Below are 19,517 nucleotides of genomic sequence, written 5' to 3' on the forward strand. Positions count from 1 at the left end.
CTTTTGTTGGTTCTTTTTTGCCAGTTTTCTCTTTTGTGCACCACTTATTTCAACACGTTTCATCTTGCAGTGTGAAAAATACAGAAGTAAAAATAAAATAAAAAACACGAAAGAATATGGATCATATATAGTTATAATAATTAGAAAAAAACACTGAAATTCATAAAGAAAAACGTTGGTAAGACAGTCAAACATACTAAACTCTAAGTCTACATTTAGACAAAGATTGTCAGAAAGTTATTCTAGGACCTAGGTCCATCAGCACATAAACATGAATTCATAAATACCTTTATTGATTTGCTGCAATCTGATTGGTTAAAACCCATTCGAAACCAATCTGGAATCGATTTGAGACTGACTTCAAACCATTTTAGAGGAATTAGTTTTCAGTCATTGCAAAAATTTCATTAAAGGTGTGGTTCTGGTAGTTGTATGCAAGAAGTAATGTCAATGGTAATATGCAAATCCATTGTGAGCCAAAAAAGTATTCCAAAATAACTTGTGTTCAACAACACATACTGTAGTAGCCTATATATATACAGTGATCATTCGGTACTGGTACACATACATAACATATAGTCAATTGTAAACTGTACTGCACATTGAACTACTAAATACTGGGTTAGGTCTAGGCAAGAATACTTTAATCCTAATCAAATATCTGTAGAATGAGTTGTAACCTCAACTTTGAGCTGAGTTTTGATCTAGAGACTACACAGAAGTCAACAAACCATACACCAACAAAACAGGCAAATGTCCGAAACTTCATCTGCATGTCTGGAAAGCAAATTCAAAACGACGGCCTTAAATTGGGAATAGTCCATTTCATCATGCTAGACAAGGGGTCACCAAACTGTTTTCACGGAGGGCCAGATTACTTGGGGAATCAGAAGCGAGGTCCGCATAATCATTATGTTCAATACTCATAAGCTAGAACGAAAGTTCTCTGTAAAAGACTTAACACTAAGTTTAGGATGCCACATTAGCCATGTGAGAGTAGCATGCAATACACACACACAATAAAAAACAAACAGAAATACAACCAACATTTTTATTTACCAAAAGGTTATCAAAGAAGGTGACATTAGCAAAAACAATTGTCACATCGCACATAGTGAGTACATATCTGAATTTCACTAAGCCGCAAAAAAGTTAGTCAGAGTTATGAAATTGGCGTTTGGCTTTTAAAATATCTTCAATGTTCGGTTTTAAATTGCTGCATCCAATCATTAGAATTGCTTTCAAATGTTCATCAGTCAACCTTAATCAATGTATCCACTTCACATACTTCATTTTTGAAAATGCTTGTTCACAGGCATAAGTTGTTCCGAACACTGATGCCATACCAAATGCGAACTGCTTCAGCTTTGGAAAATCATCTTCAGGTATGCAGCTGTAAAATTCAATAAGTTGCCTCTATCTGTGTTTTGCTTTCAAAGAGTCATTTCCTTGCAAATTGATGACCTCCAGCTGAAGTTCCAATGGCACGTCATCAATGACACAATCAAAAGGATTCTGAAAAAGAAGAATGTCACATTCGATTCTGTCGAGATCCGAAAATCTCTCTAAAAATGCTTATTTAAATCACTAATAATCTTTTTCTGAAACTCCAGGTTGACATCTTCTGTGATTCCAGCATGAAATTCATTGAAACACTGAAAATGAGAGGTTTTCTCTTTCCAAATGTGCTTCAAACAATGACAGCTTTCTCCGAAATCCTTTAATGATTCTATAGAGATCACAGACAAGGTTATTCTTCCCCTGCAATTTCAAGTTCAATTCATTCACGTGGGACGTGATGTCAACAAAAAATGACAACTTGGACAACCAGGTTGGATCAGACAGAAGTGAATCAGTTCTATATTTCTCGATAAGATATATATCTATTTCTATTCTCAGCTTATAAAAACGAGACAAGACTTTACCGCAGCTGAAGCACCTCACAGCCGTGTGATAAGGCAAGTCACAGAAATCCGAATCAATTTCTTCAAGAAACGCCTTGAACTGGCGATGATTAAGTGCATGACCCCGAATGAAGTTCACTGCAGAAATGACTGCTTTCAGTACGCAAGAAATATCTAAGTCTTTTCCACAGAGTGCTTGCTGATGTATGATGCAGTGTATGAACAGAGCGCTTGGAAGTTGAAGATCTTCCAACTGTTTCCTGATCAGCCCCACCAGACCCTTCTTTACTCCAGCCATGTTTTTTCCTCCATCAACTGTTACACCTCTAAGCTGATTCCACTGAAGATTATAGTCTTGCAAAGTTTTATACACTTCCATGAAAATGTTTTCTCCAGTTGTTCTTCCGTGCATGCTGCAAACTGATGCCAACTCTTCCATGATCTGAAAGTCCAAATTAAATCCACGAATGAAAACGAGAAGTTGTGACGTACTCGAAAGATCAGTAGACTCATCCAGTGTCAGAGAATATCATAGGAAGTTTCTAACTTTTTGGCGTATCTGTAATGCGATGTTCTCTCCAAGTTCTTCTGCTCTCCGTACAACAGGACACAGCTCATTTGCTGCTTCCATCATACACTCTTTGATGAAGTTGCCGTCAGTAAAAGGTTTTCCTCGCTCTGCCATCCTATGCACTATTTTGTAACTTGTACGAGTGACAGATTCATTTTCAGCAAACTTTCTCGTGAAGAGGTTCTTTTGAGATTCAAAAACACGTTTTATGGATTCAAATTTCTCATAACGGAACTTTCCTGAAATTTTCAAATATGTTGATAGATGTTTTGTTTCATAGTGACGCCGAAGATTGTACTCTTTCAAAACGGCAACACTTTCGGTGCATATCACACAAGTAGCTTTCTGTTTGTTTTTTTTTTGTTTCCACAAAAAAGTACTTTTCTCCCCATTCTTCATTGAAAGCACGACACTCAGAGTCCACTTTTCTTCTTTGAAAAGCAGCCATAACGATGGGTGAAAAAAAACAGGATCTGAAAATGAAAAAACACAGAACGCTGTGAGAAAAGTATTGTACTGGTCCAAGAACGCACAAACGAATTATATTGAAACGTACGTTTGCCACGATACTTACCTAAGAACGAGTTACGAAAAACGCATAACCCGACAACTAAGAGAAATGAGCTTGCTAAAGCGGTAACCCTAGGCCGCTGAATTTACAAGACGAGTCGATAGGACGAGGGTTAAGTCTGTACTTGTTTTCGAAATCCTAATGTTTTCATAGATACGTGCCTAGATATGATTAAACGGGCAGCAAGGACGAAAGAAGAATTTTCCTATTGGTTGAAAATGCGCGTGACAGCCTTGTTTCTTTTTATCATAACGTCTTGTATTTGCCAGCTTAAAGTGACCATCGGTGTAATTTATTTTGTTATGACATTCGGACATTTGATAAAATGTCACTTTTTATTTCCAAGCGGCTAGCTGCTGGCGGGCCGGACAAAATGACCTCGAGAGCCGTATCAGGCCCGCGGGCCTTAGTTTGGTAATCCCTGGTAAACCCTACAGCAGCGCAACCAGTGTACTTACATTAAAATAGTTACACTATTTAGGCCTAACGTTAGTGTTGTTATCTGAGAACTGAGTGACAATAACGTTAGGCCTCGTACTCAGTACAGACCTTTCTCACATGAAATTGTTCAATTCATGCACTTTTTCAAACAATCCTAAACTGATTTTGTTGATTTGTCGGTTCTTTACAGTATCTTTGTATGACCACGGTGCCACAGTATTGGAGTAGTATTACGTTAAGAATCATGTTGTCATACATGTTGAAGTTTTACGCAATTTGACCTAAAAGGTCGAATTATCGCCTTTAGATTGCTCCAATCAGTCAATTGTTTTTCCAGCTTTTCAGAAATATAGTAGAACACATACTGATCTGAATTTATAGTCGCAAAATAGTTGAATTACACTTAAAGGTTTGTTGTCATTGTCTCTGCGTTTCCGTCTCGGATTGTTCGTTCATCTCATAACAAATATCACGAGAGGGCCGAGTCAGGGCATTATGACGTCAGGATAGCATCAACGAAGAAGTAAGGAGAATATAATTGTGATCTCCATTTTTGGGTCTTTAAATGACATATTTGACAAAATTTTGTTGGCTATTTATTCCGTAAGTAAATCTCAGTTTCAGATCTGTTTATATTATTACATAATCACAAGGGAACACATACATGCCAAAATACTCTTATAGGTTACATGTAATCTATGAACGGTGGTATTGCTACAGTAGCATTCATTTCTAAATTTTTTCTTTGTGTGGTAAATTTCACATATAAAGGAGTTTTTTTTTACAGCAAGTTGTTTGAAGCCAAACAATTTACGGCTCAAAAGCTTCAGTGAGAAACGTACTTATAAAAGTATTACAAAACACACATGAATAAATTATTGCAACACTATGGCAAATAAAACTAAAACGAGACAATAACCCAAATATAACGTACGAAAACAGAAGCCGAAAAAACATAAAACTACCCACGTCTCTGTACACATCTGTCACCATTTCGTTTGACTTATGTTTCTGTGGTATTACATTCTTATTTTTCTGTAGATGTGACTGAATAAAGCAGTAAAAGGTAAAACAAAACAGTTACATGCCTATAATTTCTTATAAATAGCCACAACAAAAGGAATGGTTGAGAAAAATATTTCATCTTCAGTCAGATATCATAATATACGGTCATTTACCTGAAGTTTTATCCACATTTGGTACTACTCTTTATACTAATCTTTCGCAAATCAATGTCTACTTACTTCAGATACATAGTTTAGTTGTTTCTCGAAACTTATTCAATCACTAAGTCAAATAAAATGTTTTTTAACAACGAAGAGTACAGTCGAATACGAGAGATAGAGACAATTACAAAAAAAATCGACTTAAGTTGAGTATGGCATGATAGCTTGGGGAAAACTCTGTGGTACCCCTTTCCCTTGATGCCCTAAGCACGTGCATATTTTGCTTAATGGTTAATCCGGGGCTTGAATAAAAATCAAATTCCGAATTATAGCGGTATAATTAACGAATCGCGGTAAAATGCCGCTAGTTGGTCTGACAATATTTGACAATGGATGTAGTTGACTAGCTACCTTCCCTAATAGTTCAAAATAAGGGATAAATGATACAGATAGTCGTCGAGTAGCTGTATGTGAAACATCAACAAACAAAGAAACAAACATTTGTATCATGTTTCACCACTGTCTCTTCTCCCTCAGTTTATAGTTTATCCCATTACGTTTTTCAGTACCCAGACCGGGAAGAGCAGCGCCATCCTAAATAACAAACCACCAACAACAGAATTATAATCGGTTTACAGAAAACTACTCGTGTTTGTTTTTTCGTATTTTTTATTGCGTTATTGTTACTTTACTTAAATATTAGTATTAAGTATGTATTTGTATGTACATTTATTTACATCAGGTACCCTAAGTAAACAAGAAAAGACTGCGCTCTTAAGAAAATGTTAAATTCTAGAGAAAATAAACGAATGTTCAAACTGGAAAATTAAAAATAAGTGTGCATATATATACATATATTTTCTTATGCACAAATAAATTAGACGGATTTAGTTAAATAGAACGTTTATAAGATCAAACTGCTTAAACCGAATATTAGGAAGTCATTCATCTTTTTCTTTCATCTTATCTTTTCGTTAGACATTTTAATCGGTGGGCTGCGGTATTTTTATAACTTATACTCATATTGTAATAAAATAATATACATTTTTAAAATTATGTAAAACCGTTAGAAATGCAGTGCACGAAGTTTTGAATAACTGAAGCAGTCATAAACTCTAGAAATAATCTTGAAGTTTTTATTTGTTTATTTATTCAAAATAAAACTAGATTATTTTAAGAATATGATTGTTTCATTTCTTCAAGACAACAGATATTGTTAGACAGAACATGAAACAATAATATAATAAATAACTGTCAGATATTGTAAGAACGGTTGCTTCAACTTAAATGTCTATATTAACACCGAAGACTAGAAATTATTATTAAAATAAATATGACAATAAAGCTCGAGATAAATAAATCTCTTAATGTACCTCACATTTAGACTTTGTGGCGATTCAAGTATCTTTAGCTAAATCAATTGGAAAATAGTCTGAATGAAACACAATACAACAATATACACATGTATATATCCTCATGCCTCCCCCGCTAGTACAGCGGTGAGTTTCCGGATTTATGATGCTAAAATGCGGGGTTCGATTTCTCTCTGTGGGTTCAGCAGATAGCCCGATGCGGCCTTGCTATTAGAAAAACACTCATCCTCATGTCACGTGATACAACATTCTCGTTTCTATGTAAAGCCTTAGTAATAAATATTCGTTTTAAGTAGAACTACCAGTCAGTCTAGTCGATCAAAGCGATATTTTCTGGGGCATAGCATCTTGAACTATACTGTTATTTCTTTTGGCATTTTTCTTTTTAAACATAATTACGTATTATACCCAAACGATGGAATATTCGCAACCTCTTAAAACAACACTTTTTTCGATAAGCTTGTGTATAATATTGATATTAATTTTAACATACTTCAAACCTAATATTCTCCTCCGTAGTAGAAAGTTAGATAAATTCAAACAACAAATTCTCATTTTTATGAGTTTAATAAATAATTTTATTCTTGCTTTATTTACATTTAAGAGATACTCACTGATCCGCCTATTGAACCTGATAAAAGTACAAAATGATCATAGAGTGAGCCTAACATCTTTCCCTTTTGGAATCAAATCTATTGATATCAGGTACGTACTAAGATAGTGGTTAGATCGTATTATAATAAGATTAAGTCCCATCTTACTTATTTGAAAATAAATTAGTTGGATTTTACTAACATGTTCAAACACATAATACAATAACGACTATTAAACTAGCTAAAAAAAGTGGAGGTGTGTGTAGTGAATTTCCTCTGAATTAAAAACAAAATCTCAACGCTAAAGTAACATACACTAAAACGTTAACCATTCTACTCAGTGATTTTAATGGCACTTCTTATTCTTTACGGTTAGTGGACCAAACGTGGTCTTCTGGTTAGTGTGCTTGAACTGTTTGAGTTTATGATTCATGACCCGTTGACGCAAAACACATGCTTCATATCTTAAGACTGTGGTTGCGGTACAAGTGTGGCAGTGAAATCTCATTATTAGAACCGACAATAGTAGCTGAATAATTGGCTAAAAAAGCTGTTGATTAGTTGTCTAAGTTCAACGTTTGTGAGAGCTACTTCAATCGTGGGTGCAGCACAAACGTGACACTAAAGTCGCCTTATTGAAACTTATAACAGTAGCCGAAGAGTTGGCTAAGGATGCTGTTAACTTGTTGTATACATTTAATATTAGATATATATATATATATACGTAACTCTGCAATACATGAGGTAAACTTTACTGTTAGCTGCATATGAACTCCGTAAGAACATCAAGCTGTTCATGTTGTGGTGTTTCCTGCTTGCGGATTTCCTTTAGCATCCGCTAACTGCGGGTCAGAAGGATCCCGTGTTAATGCGTGTACGTTTATCTTTATCTGATCTCTAGCCGAATTTTTCGCAAAGAAGGAGTTGAACGCATATGAAAAATCTCTGTTCACACTACAAAATACAAAACAAAAAACTACAGTTGTTATTATGAGAGAAAACAAAACAAGAGCAAAAAATCCTGTGATGGGTGTTTTGAACTGTGGTAAGAGAGTAAAGAAGTGTAATGAGTGTGTGCACCACAAGTTAAACTACAATTAAGTTATAAAATAAACATAAATCCGAGGGTAAAAATTAAATAAAGATACAAGAAAATTGAAAACTATAGTTCAACAAAATATAAATATTAACAAAGAACCTGAATAAACACAAATCTTAATTTTGCAAAAATTCTTAGTCTACAAAGTATTAAGTTCCAGATAAACCTCATTAAACTCTGCTAAAAATAAGAATAAGGCTTTTAATACAAAATACAATAAACGTTTTGCATATCAAACACTTTTCTGCACATTACCTCTATCTACTTGTCCTCGAGATATACTGATCAACTGATGACTCGACTCATTTACTGAAGAAAAAAAGCTTTTTATTCCTCGATGTTATGTGTGAACCTCCTTGTAGGAAACTTGGTTAATCGACAGTTAACAAACTGGATAGAGCTATAAAGAAACAAAATAAAAATATGTTTACTTTAATGATTTCCCACATTTCAACTGAATTGAAAGAAAACGTAGAAATTAAACAATACGTCTTAGTTAAAAACGTAGACAGGAAATAATACCACTATGCTTTTTAACTGGCTTATTAGCAAACTTTAGGGCTTATAACACTAAAATTTGGATTCGACCCTATGGTAAGTACATCATAGATAGCCTTTTTTCAATTTTTTTTTTCATGATAAATAAACAAAGGTCATATAGTAATGTTGTGTTATTTAAGTGTTTCGAATGTTTATATCTTTTAATAACAATTACAGGAGTGATGGTGTGACAGTATTCATTTATTTTTTTAGTGTTCACAACCCGGTATATGACCGTTACAATCATGACAATCACGAATATTTAGAAGAAAATACGAATACGTGCATTAACAACCTCATAGTCATGAATTATGGAAGGTAAATACCAGAGTTAAGTGGCAAACATACTGGCCTGAGGACCTGAAAGTGCGAGGTTGTGCCATGACACCACGATGTATGTTGTGCACTTTCAGTTGTGAGTATCTTACAGTTGGGATATTGAATCACATTTATATGCAATTCAAATTCTTTGAGATGGTGGGCAACAAATAACAGATCTCGTCATTCTGTTTGATAGTTTAAATCGATGAGCGACCACCTGTCCCGAATTACTACTGTTTTATAAGCCAGAGTACGTAAAGTTTGTATCAAACATATTTAGAACAGCTACACAAATTATTTTCAGATTCCATTTTTATCATTATAAAAAATAAACTAAATTTCTACGATGAAAATTTCTATTTTCCTCAACCAATGTTAAGGTTACTAGGTATGCCGTTCAGTTCTGGCTAACTTTCTCGCCCGCAAATCAAAATGTTCCAAATTTCACCTGTAATCCCATTATCATCACTACACCTGGAACAAAATTACATGGGAGCTCTTAATCATTGTTAATTATTGTGAGGGCTATAAAAGATTAAGTAAGGGAGACTGGTGGATTTAATCGAACCAGTAAGATAGGTAACTGCGTCCATGGCTGTGGGCCATGTTAATTACATTATTCAGCTCAATAAACTGGACAAAATCATTTTAACAACATACGCTTCTAGCTGAATTATTCCTCACTAGTCAATAGTTGATAATTATAATTTATTATATCTGAATTGTTGACTTAGCTGTTTAACCTACGTACACATAAGGTTGTAAATTCTAAGTCTATTTACAGTTTTGTCATTTAGCTTTCAGCAGGGGTTGTTCCATACATATAAGATTCTTTCTTGTTTACTGTATTAATACGTTTTAATACAATTTAGTATGGGTAGTACCAGGAAACATGAAAATATCACATAATTCAATGATTCAGAGCATGTTTTCTATTCTGTTTTTCATGGTCATTAATGGAACAACAAAATGTAATTTATCGTATTTACAATAGTCCATGTAACTGTATAATTCATAAAATGCGTTAAGACTAACTTCTGCTAGACTTGTATAATGTTACTTATTTTAACTTTTATGTCAAGTAATGTAAATCTATAAATTTTTAAAGTTTTGCAACGAATCATATCAAGAAGCAATATTAGAAAGATGAAGGAAAAGATCCAAAAACTATCAATTATATTTGATATATACATAACGTGTGTAAACTAATGATAAGACCAAGCGAAATTTAATTTCCGTCAGCTGATAGCTCAATGGAATGACTTGAAAGCTAAAAATGCTTAATAAATAATAATGGATTAAACTCCGATTCTTTTTATAACTGTTTTAAAATTTCTTTTATGTTTCTTGTTTCTAAGAGAGCAATTAGGACACGTCCGATATATTCATAATTGTAATAATTATTATTTCTTTCTCACTAGAACGGATTGCTAATTATCTCGCCAAAGCAGCAGTCTTCGAAATATGACACATTCAGGACGTAGTGAAAATAATTCCAGGACCAATAGCACTCACTTACACGGTTAGAAATGTTGTTAAGAATGTTTAAAAACAAATTGTTTGCATTAATTTTGAGTATAAATTATTAAATTTATCTGTATTTATGTGTGTGTATGAGAAACAATAGAAAAGACAGCTTTAAAAATTCATCAAATAATACTGTATTTCACATTGATTAATCACTGATTTTGGACGCATAGTCAAATCTATTATTTTTTACTTTTTCATGTATCTAGATGATACTAAACCATATTCAGTTAGCATTTCCAATATCATACAATTTGGAATATCACATGATTTCCTTACAAAATGCAGAGACGTAAGTGAAACAGTGAGTAGCCATTTAGAAGAAAACCAGTTTTCGTCTAAACTACTTAAAGCTTCATCTTTTTCTTTCACTTCCATTAAAAACACTGAAACAATGACAAGACTTCACTGTGATTCTGTACCAACTCAAGACAGAGAACTAATTATTTCAAATTGTTCCTCAGTTTGTCATCTGTGAATGTTGCAACAAAACAGATAAAGATGTCAACACACATAAAGCAATAGTAAGATGTTTATTTTCGAACAAAGTAAAAAGATAAAAATAGTTATATGGAAGAAATGAAGTTAGAACAAAACAGGAAACGTCAATTCTCATCTGTTTCTACATCTTACTGGAAGAGAGTATCATTACAGTCACCATCACTCCTTTCACAAAAACTGTCATATAAGTTAAACTTATTTCACCCCATAACATTAGATCCTAACATATCAAACTTCCTTGTGTTGATATCTTCTTCTTCTTCATTGTCTGAAAACCTTAACTTGAATGTGTGGGAGGCAAACACGTCGTGTTCAAACACAGCAGTGTTATTAGAAGGAATAAGTGCTTCTATAAGTAAAAAAGACGATTCAATTTATGATAAACTGTATAAAAAGGTATGGTCAGCTTGCTGTAGAACGGTACTTTCTTTACATCAAAGCACTTTATCGCGTACCAAGGACTCTCCTATGTATCCAGTCAGTTATTCTTCTCAAGGTCCGCTAGTCTTCTCTCAGTCTACATATTCTATAGCAGCAAACCAAAGTCATCATCATAACAAACAATTTGTACAAGAGACGTCGTGTCCAGAGACTTCTTCCAGTCAAAGTCTACAAGACATCTTCTGCGACTTTGATTATTTTGTAGTAGGAAACCAAAGCCAACACCACAACAAACAATTATCACAAGAGACGTCGTGTACAGTCAGTCAAAATATCCTAGACAGTTTACTTATTCTTAAAAATATCTCAAGTATACCCTTCAACAAGCACCGACTGTTTTGAGAAAAGCAAAGAAGGTTGTTGGTCTACAGCGTGACAATCAACAAAATGCACGTTCATCAACGACAAACAAATCATCCAAGCGACTCTTCACTCATAAAGCTTATGAAAACTTCATGAACTCATCTTTAGAACATCAGTCACCGACAAAAACACAGACTACTTCTCACAAGTGTTCTGGCATTAAAACTGTTAAAGACGAGAAAACGCAGGAACTCCTTTCAAGTAGCTCGACTGGAAAACATTTCAAATATCTTCACAAACTTCATACAAAGCTAACGTGAAGGTTGTAGTGAGTGAGTATATACGGATACATTCTTAAATAAAGCATAAATTATTAGATAATTACGTCAGTGAAAATTATTATTATTATGAACTTGGATATTTATGGTTTTCTTTACTACTGAATACGTTCTTTTGTAATATTACGCTTTTAATGAATTCAAAATTTTGTTTTTGAAAGTTTAGAATTATACACATTGTTGTTTTCAATACTCTTATGACAAATATAAAATAATACTGTCATATAGAGTTTGTCATGACAAGACTCAATTTTTTATTATTTTAAGCTCTATATATAAATGATTAGGAGTGACCTAGGAGATAAAACGTAAGACTATTTATTGAAAGGTCCAAGTCTCGAGTCATCATATGCAGCTGAGAACGGTCTGTACTTTCAGCTGACGACACAGTACAAAAGTGATGATGAATAACTGGTCATCCAGTTATTCGGTTAAGAAAAACAATGTAGATGGCGCATGTTATTAGCTGGTTGCTCTTTCTCTGGTCAGTAGTTTCAAATAAGGATTGACATCGTAGTCTCCGACTTGACCACGTAGGCAATATGTTACAGATGGAAAAGAATGACATTTGTTATTAAAAAAAAAATGGTCAAATCTTTAGAATCTACGAGTGAAATAAACGATGAATGTATTGCTTGTCAAACACACTGTATATGTCATATCCTTTATCAACGAGGTCATTCACTGTATAAATAACTGTAATTTGTACCGAAATGTTAAGAAAGTATTCAGATGTGTCCTTTCATGAATATTTTAATCTGTATGACTTTCCAGTTCGGTCCTAACCAAATAAAACAGTTGGTGCACCAAGTGTAATTTTTGTATTACACCCACTATTATTTGTACATTTCACATCACTTGGATGGTTTTTCATATAAGCATTTCATTTCTGTTAACCGCTACTGGCAAAATAAGTTAAACTGTGGTTTGTGTCTTAATGTAGTGTGAGTATAACCATTACTCTTAGCGTTAAGAGTAATTACCAGTTAAAGAATTCAGTGTGCATCTGCAATATTATCTCTGTTCCACATTAATGACAATCAAAGAAATGCTGTAACTTCAAATAATGCTTTAGATGCTCATAACTGCAATTAATTTGATGCTTCGGATTTCAACGTCTAAATAAACGCGTTTTCATCAAAATTTTGCTCTCAATCTTATTCATTTGTGTTATAAAGATGCTATATGAGCATGTCTAACTCTTGCATAATTGTGATCCAACATGTTATCAATACTTCTGAGTGCTGTAGTTATCACACCATTTGAGCTATGAATGGTCCACCCAAAAATGTCTATTTCTTTTTAAATACAGGTAGAGGTGAAAGTGCTTCACAAATACCTCAACTACAATTAGTTATTTACTTCTCATATAGTATATATTTATGAGACGTGAGTATACGATTTTCATATACTATTACCTGTTGTACTCCGTTCTGCTACAATAATCCAAATATCTTGTGCCTAGATATACCTCGTGGGAGCTTCCATTAAAGAACATTTTAGGAACAAGTGTGGTTGTTTATGTTCCTCAGACCGCCTAAAATGTATATTGGCTTTACTGAGAACAGACTGTAACGCACCAAACTGAAGAAATTGGTTACAAAACATCAGTAATATGAAGTAAAAGCAAAAAAAATTCTACTACAAAGCTACACGAGGGTTATATAAAAAATGTTTCTATTGTTGGATGTCCGCAGACACATCACTGTGCTTCCCATTAGGGAGCATGAATTTTATCACAAATTTTAGGCTTATTGGTTTTTAATCTTCGCCAACCTTGGGCGTTTAAAAATCTAATAAATGTTACAAATTAATTACTACAACTCATTAATTAACGAAATATTTACTTTCTCTAGACCTGCAGTTCTCTTTTGCATTTATAATACATCTGCCATGATTCATTAAAAGTACAGTAGCGTGCAAAAATGTTAAGACAAGTAAATATTGTGTCATTCTCTCCATGTTATGAGGCTAATTCTTCCATGTCATTCATTACAGAATGTAAATTTCAACATTATGGTAATGCTTCACTAATTCCTGTTCACAACTGAATGAGTCAGGGTAAGAATGCTCATCTTTCTTTAGAATCCCCATATTCTTGTAGCAAGATCATGTCATAATGATTCTGCTTGAATGAATATAATGTTCAAATTTAGGGTCTGAAATAAATGTCATGGTACCCAATACAGTTTCTTAACTAAATAGAAAGAAGCAAGGAGCTAGCATGTGGTACCATTATATGCTAGAAGAAATTAGTTTAATCGCAATCTACAAAGAAGAATCTACAAAAACAGTGTTTCACACTATACATCAAGTTTTGTTGCCACGTCACGGCTCAAATGGCGTAGAGAATTGTTAATAGAGCAGAGAGTTCGCATAAAATACTTTACATGATGCTGGTTGGATTCTCCAACAAATTGTTGCAGACTCCCCAAACAATGTCAAATACGTCAAAGATCGTGAAACCGAGAAAGGTAAATTTGAAAATAGTAAAGGAAGAGGCAGAACGCTTAAACTTAATGATACTGGTGTTAAGTATCTTCGTTTAAGCAACCTTTGGAACATAAGGGAAACTGCCAGAGATCTCAAGCATGAGAAAAATAACCATGTACCAAAGTACAGGAAAGTGTCCAACTCTAGAGTATCAAGAAGACTTAATGAGAATAGAGTACTTGGTCACGTAACAGTTAAAAAACTATTACCTCGATCTTCGAATTTTTGTGATGAGACTAAAATTTGTTAAAAGTACAAAAATGGACTGTTGAGTAGAAAAGGGTGTTATTGACGGATAATCTTAAGTTTGAAATATTTGGTTTAAAGCGTAAGTTGTACACCTATCGGTAGAAAGGTGAAAGATACTTATCTCAGTGCATAACACTTACCACGAAGGATGTGGGAGGTAGTGTGATGGTTTGGAGTGGTTTTGTACTGCAGTTACAGGAGATATTTGCAAAATAGATGGACTGGCGAAAGTACCGTCAATATGATCCGTTATGGTACACCCAGTGGTTTGTATATTATTGGTCAAGAATTCTATTTCCAAGAGGATAATGACCCCGAACACTCATCCAACTTATGCAGAAATTACTTAGCTAAGAAAGCAGCTGTTGGAGTCATTCAAATGAGAGTACCAATCTCAACTCATAGAAGTAGATGTGGAATTTGATAGGTCAGAAACTTGACAAATCAAAAGTTACTTCCAAAGAAACTTTATGGAAGTGTACTAGAGACAATACCCAAGAGACTGTATGCAATTATTAAAGCAAAAGGGAGACACAAAGTATTAATTGTTTGCTGAACTCAAGCAGTTCCACCTGAGTTTCTATTGTATTAAATAAGAAGATGAATAAAATTTTGGTGTTTCACCTGTGATTTACTTTCCATTATTTTTGAAAGAAGCCTGAAATCAAATTATTCACTTTGTCCTAACACTTTTGCTCAGTAATGTAGTTTGACTAAACAGATTAGAAAATTCTCTAAAATAATTTCATAAGTAAAATATAGAAAAGAAAGATGCATCAGAAGCTTGTTAACAGAAGAGTTCAATCGTTAGTTTCATTGATATTTCACATGATAAATTTTGCCATTTTAAACCACTCGTTTAAGTATTACGCTCTCGATACAAACAGTTTCAGTGATCAATGACAAAGTCAGTTACTAGTGCATTTATTTTACATTGATTAACTTTCCCAACACTTCCAACAATGAAAGTTCCAAGAGGTGGTTGTTCTGCTTCGTTTTCTCAGTTTCTCTTTCACCAGAGGTACGATACCCCTATCTTTCTGTTTCAACTGACCACTTGCTTGACCTGTTTACCAATGCTCCTCTCTTAATGCACGCTTCAAAATCACTCGAATTTATGGGAACGCTTGTAAATTATGTGTTTCTTGTGATTAAAAAACGATTTTTTATTGGCACGGTTAATATTACGTTGGGACAAACACAACTTACTCTGCAACAAATCATTTTGGGATCCACTTTCCCTACTAGCAAATTCAAAATAGTCTCTTATGTAATTCCAAGGGTGGCTATTTCCAGGATTAGAGTCTATGTTAGAAGCTTCTGTAAAAGAAATATTATCTTTTTTTTCCGTATTCCATTTTCTGACATTAACTAACATACTTCCAGCCACAACCACGCGCTATGTGCTGCTTTGACGGAATTAGAGTAGAAATAAGGAGAAAATGACGTACGGTTGCAATAGAGAACAAATTTAATCCTGACACAAGTTCACAACAGTAGCTGTAACACGTATGATTATTTTTCGTAAACAAAATGCAGAATAAATATAATTATAGATTATATAAAATTATATAACACAATTATAAATATATATATATTGTTAATAACGATACGGGGCCTGGCATGGCCAAGCGTGTTAAGGCGTGCGACTCGTAATCCGAGGGTCGCGGGTTCGCATCCCCGTCGCGCCAAACATGCTCGCCCTCCTAGCCGTGGGGGCGTTATAATGTGACGGTCAATCCAGCTTTTCGTTGGTAAAAGAGAAGCCCAAGAGTTGGCGGTGGGTGGTGATGACTAGCTGCCTTCCCTCTAGTCATACACTGCGAAATTAGGGACGGCTAGCACAGATAGCCCTCGAGTAGCTTTGTGCGAAATTCCAAAAACCAACTTGCTTTTATTCATTTAAATGTCGTTTATCACATGATTGGATCTCTTGTTTTTAACGCAGTCCTTTCTTTTTATTTTATTTTGTTTAATTTTCCATACACACGTATATAAATTTGTTCATTGGTGTACTTTCAATAAGAATTTAACCTAGATATTATTTGAGGCTCAAAACGTGAGTAATAGATATCTACATGTTTAATACGTACTATTTATTTTACACGTGAGGCTTGTTTTGTTTTATCACAAAACTATACCTACTTTGTCTACCGTGGAGAATTGAGACCTGAATTTTTAGTAAGTCAGTAAATTTATCGTTGTCTCACCTGGAGGATCTTTTCGTATGTGTAAACTTTCGACTGCTCTACTATAGCTGTATTCGGTGTCTTTTCAAATCAAATGACTATAAACGAGTTGAGCAAATGTGCGTAGGGATGTATCTTAATATTTAAAAAACAAGGTGAAATCTAAATAGCTCTGTAATTGAAATTCTTTTAGGAATAAGTAGAGTAAATTAATTCATGAGACCTTTTTATTAGCTATATTTTTGTGCGCTAGCAATATTAAGAGTGGGATGCGCATATATCAGATTTGATTTTATTACTTATTATAACCTCTACCAGCCTAACCTCAAAATGAAATTTTTTAAGACAGGATTAGAGTAAAATAGTCCATGAGGCCTTGAACGTGGTCAAATAGGTCAGTCAAAAAGGTTTAACCTCCAGAGTCCAAAACTGTAATTATATCTCAAATCGGTCACGAAATGATGGAGCTATAAGTTGAAAGTTTGTCCTTGAAAAACAAACAAAAAACAGGGCTGTTCTATGAGCCGTTATGCGGCAAATAAAATCTCACATCCATCCTGTGAGTCGCTATGCCACTGCTAAAGATAAATTTATCTCGAAACATAACACTTTTAGTTATAACTAAATAACAAAAATTTTATTAATGTTTTCTTTAGTGACTCATTTTGCTTTTCATAAATCTCTCCTAAACCCACTCATATACAAACGAGTGACCTATTTTACTTTTCATAAAAGATAACCTCACGGAATAGAATTTAAAACGATATATTTTAATTAAGCTTATAATTGGAATTATTTAAGCTGAGAAACTTATGTATTATTGTGATTTTACGTTTTATTCTTGTGATTGAAATTTTTCAAAGAAAATAATATAACATTTTGAGGTAGGTGAGTTTGGTTAATGTCAATGCTACTGTGTAGTTAGTTGTATAAATTTGTAGCTTATAAGTTTTATATCTGTATATACATATGCAGTTGCAACTTGTGTTAACAAAGTATAGGCCTAGCCCAGTATTAATTATACTTTACAGTGCTATGTAGTATAGTATTATTAGTAGTAGCTAGTACTATACGTAACATAATATATCTTTCTAATGGAGCACTATGTTAAGCTTATTTGTAAATATCTAGTGCAACTGTATACTGTTATTAGGAACACTAATATTTATTTTGCTAAATTATTAATACAAATAGTAGGTGTTCGCGTTACTCTAGTTTCACTGGATAATCTTAGTTGTACTGACACTGACAGTATAAGTAAATTAGCAATATAGAGGAAGACTACCACTACAACTAGTAAGATTTCTGGTATGAAACATTGGAAGAGTCATCTTACAGGGATAGGTTAAAATCTATTATTAGTTTTAACTTATTTTCTCCTGAAGAAAAGGACTAGGGTTGTCTTATTCAAGTTACTAAAGTTTACATGATATTATTTGGGGAATTTGTAGTATTGACTTAAGGATGCTGTTGTTAATTGCCAATCTTACTTCTAATTTAACGCTAACAATTCAAAATAGGTCAACCATACGTGAAAAATCTTAAATTTCACTCTACAGTTTCAGGCACTTATCTTAAATTATGAATCATACAGAGTTTTTGTTATCAAACAGGAAATTTTTATTTCAACCATTCTAACTGTTATTAACTTCTGATCAAAATAAGCTACCTATATAGACCAAAATTAAAAATTAACCCACTAAAAATGTAGTTAATCTGCTGTTGTTACTTTTAATTAATTTTAAAAATAAGTAAAAATGGTTGATTGGGTAATGTCTGGGTGCAAGTGATTATTGCTCTATAAGATATATTTTTTTACTGTAAATGGAGGGTAAAGAATTATGAAATTTTCGTCAAATATTTCAGTAAAACGAATTGTAAATAGTTTTCCATTTAAATTTGACAACTGAATTGGAGCTTCAAATGAAATGTTGTCTAGTTTTTAAAAACTTAAATATTTAAGATAAACATGTTTTTAGAGAAAATTAGAACAAATATTGGTTTGCAAAAAATGTGAAAGATAAAGTTTAAAATGTTATAAAATTAGGAAGTTTATGACAAATGATTTAGAGGATTATTGAAAATCAATAAAGCTGGTCAAACAAGAAATTTGGAAATCTGAAAGGGTATAGCAAGAAAAGTTATCAGACAATTTAAAAATTAATAGTAAAGATTTCTTTAAATATCCAAAGGATAAACAAAATATTATGATAAGGATGGTACCTTTGAGGGATGATACAAGAAATCTTGTATTGTTGGTTATGGGATGGTTGAGTTATTAAATCCTACATTTTCTTAAATTTTTACTAATAAAGATTTAGATGATATTCCTCATCTTATATACTAATTTGCTAGATGGAAACAAGATGATCACCTTAATACTAAGTTGTGAAGAAGAAATTAGTAAGCTTAATGAATAATAAAACTCATGGGTCATATAATTCCCAAATAGTTTTGAAGGATGTTAAGGACTGAATATTTGAGCTACTTGCTATGCTACTAATTTTATAAGTTTTTTTTTTGAGTAGTGGATAAAAGATTTGAAGTTGCCTATTATTTCTATTTTCTTTTTTTTTTCCAAGGGAGGTTATAAAAAAAATATCAAACTGTCTATTATTATATCATTGATGGGAAAATTTTTGGAAGTCTGATAAAAGATGCTTTGCTAATTCATTTAACAAAATTGTGTTAGATAGCATGGTTTAACTAGGAGAATATTTTGCCTTGCTAATCTTTTGGCATTCTTTGAAGACATTATTGCTTGTATAGATAAGAGTGTTGCTTGGATTTGATGTTTCTAGATTTTCAAAAAAGTATCTGACAAGGTGCTGCATAAAATGTATGTCAAAAATATCTATATGGTATGGGGAATAAATTGACTGACTGGATAGAAAGGT

The 19,517-nt window shown here is 33.3% G+C and overlaps 1 protein-coding gene across 1 annotated transcript in view; it reads left to right on the forward strand.

Annotated features, from left to right (window-relative positions):
- The first annotated feature begins 17,317 nt into the window (after nt 1–17,317).
- The window catches only part of Clk (circadian locomoter output cycles kaput protein Clock), a 55,208-nt gene continuing 53,008 nt past the window's right edge, over nt 17,318–19,517 (forward strand). Inside the window, 1 exon segment of the mRNA XM_076456653.1 lies at nt 17,318–17,504. The gene's annotated coding sequence lies outside the window, so the exon portion shown is untranslated.

This window comes from Tachypleus tridentatus, chromosome 1, assembly GCF_004210375.1.
Source record: "Tachypleus tridentatus isolate NWPU-2018 chromosome 1, ASM421037v1, whole genome shotgun sequence".
Taxonomy (NCBI): Eukaryota; Metazoa; Arthropoda; class Merostomata; order Xiphosura; family Limulidae; genus Tachypleus; species Tachypleus tridentatus.